Source organism: Berghia stephanieae, chromosome 9 (genome assembly GCF_034508935.2).
Source record: "Berghia stephanieae isolate SIO BIC M18660-M18661 chromosome 9, UCSD_Bste_1.3, whole genome shotgun sequence".
Taxonomy (NCBI): Eukaryota; Metazoa; Mollusca; class Gastropoda; order Nudibranchia; family Aeolidiidae; genus Berghia; species Berghia stephanieae.
The window spans coordinates 7,365,253-7,367,340 of record NC_088368.1 but is presented as its reverse complement, the minus strand read 5'-3'; the positions used below and the strand labels follow the sequence as shown (position 1 = coordinate 7,367,340).

The 2,088-nt window shown below is 38.3% G+C and overlaps 2 protein-coding genes across 2 annotated transcripts in view; both read left to right on the top strand.

Annotated features, from left to right (window-relative positions):
- Nucleotides 1-2,088, top strand: part of LOC144979584 (uncharacterized) — a 124,689-nt gene that overhangs the window by 8,456 nt on the left and 114,145 nt on the right. The window lies entirely within an intron of this gene.
- LOC144979585 (uncharacterized) overlaps nucleotides 1-2,088 on the top strand; it is a gene marked incomplete in the record, with an annotated part of 110,542 nt that overhangs the window by 82,545 nt on the left and 25,909 nt on the right.

The following is a 2,088-nucleotide window of genomic DNA, read 5'->3' as shown; positions in this document are numbered from 1 at the left end:
CTTCTTAAATCCGTGCTGTTCATCACAAAAAATACTGTTAGTTTCGAGATACTCAGTTATTGAGGATTTCACTATATGCTCTAACAGTTTGCAGCAAATACAAGTTAATGAAATTGGACGGTAGTTTTGAGCCCTGCTTCTATCACCTTTCTTGTAGGTGGATTGGACAAGAGCGTGCTTCCAAACAATTGGTTTGTCTCTCTCCCGTTTCAAGAGAGAGTTTGAACAAATGTGTGAGGGCAGGTGCAAATTCGTTACTCAATATCTTGAAGAGACGGGATGGTATTTTGTCTGGGCCACATGCTTTCTTTGGATCTAGAGTGACGTGGAGTTTGGAAACCCCCTCTACTGTCACATTGTTTTCGGCCACAGTGTTGTGATCGTTTTCTTCGCCTTGTAGTTGTTGAGTGGAAATTTTGGTAGGAGCTTTTGAGACAAAAACAGAGCAGAATTGGTTATTAAGTATGTCTGCTTTTTCCTTTTTCGTCAGAGTATAATACATGATCATGCTCAAGGGGCGCTATACCAACCGAATCGCACCTCCTACTTTTTATAAATTTCCAGAGGTTTTTGTTTGAGTCTTCACTGACAAGTTCCTTAACATGATTATGATAGACCCTTCTACTCTCACTTTGGGTTTCTTTTTTCAGTCGGGCGTAATTGTACAAGTCTTTCTTACTGTTGGGCTTTCTCGCTTTGCTCCATTCCTTTTGTTTCCGTCTGGATAATCGTTTGTCGGTTGTGTTTATCCATGGTTGGTGAAATGTCCTTGAGCTTTCCTTCGTTGGTAAATGTTTGGGCATCATTTCGTTTTGGTGGTTGTTGATGGCAATCCAAATGTCCTCAGTGCTTTCTAAATATTGATGTATTATGTTTTCACTAAAAAGACGTGTTTCTGTCCGCATTTCGGCGATATTTGCCCTTTTCTAAATAGTAATAGGGTGCAATTTTTGTGTGATTTATTTTGCTTTGATAGTGCTTTCCGTGATGAGAATGTCATGGTCACTCATGCCTGGAATGGTTGTACACTTGACATTTACATTTGGTCGATTTGTGATAAATAAGTCGAACATATTTGTACCCCTTGTTGTAATTTTTGTTTATTTGACTAAGGCCAAAATCTTGCAATTTGTTAATAAATGCTTGGTTTATAAAATGAAGGGTATTGGTAAATGGTTATTTTTTCTTGATCCCAATTGATATCAGTTAGGTTCAGGTCTCCGCTTAACCAGAGTACATTTTTCGGGTCTTGGCTATCAGTACAGCGTGTTATCTCAGTTATTTGTTCCATAGGTGAGTTTGAAGGTGTTCTGTTCATAGCGCCCACAGTGAGTAGGCCTTGTTCTATTTTGATATTTACGAACACCGATTCTGCTTTTGTTTGAATGTCAAGCTTTAATACTGAGAGGTTCGTTGTTATTGCAACCAGCACTCTCCCCTGTCTTTCCTGAACACGTTGAAATCTGTTTTTGGTGGAAATATTTCACTGTCCTTCATTTCAAAATGTAGTCATGTTTCAGTACCTATGATTATGTCTGATATCAGTTTCCAAAATTCGGGTAGTTTTGGAATTATACTTTGGAAGTTTATGGTCATAGTTCTAAACATGTTTCTCGATTCACCATTTCAATCACTGTTTGTAAGCGTGTTATTATTTGAGTTGATTCGGTTATTGATTCTTTTTATTTCATTTGGCCTCATATTGACCCTTCTTCCCCTCTTTGTTGTTATTGTTTTATTTTCAGAAGTCACGTTCTCATTATGTTTACTTAAGTCCTGCGTTCCATCAAAATGGTCAGCTGTTGTCATTGTGTCATTGTTGATATGTTGATGTGTCGTTTTCTATTGGCATGTTGTTGTGAGTGTCGTTGACTGGTATGTTGATCAGAGACCTTGGGCACCGTTGTGTGTTTTGTACTTTGAGTGCTCGATTAGAATGTACTTTTAGTGGTCTGTGACCTATTTGTATATTTATTTTTCTTTGTTTCTGCACACCACCACGACTTGGTCGTCGCCGCTGGCTATTGTTACCGTGATACCAGGATGATTCTGCGACATTCGAAATGTTGTCGTAATAAGGATAAAAAT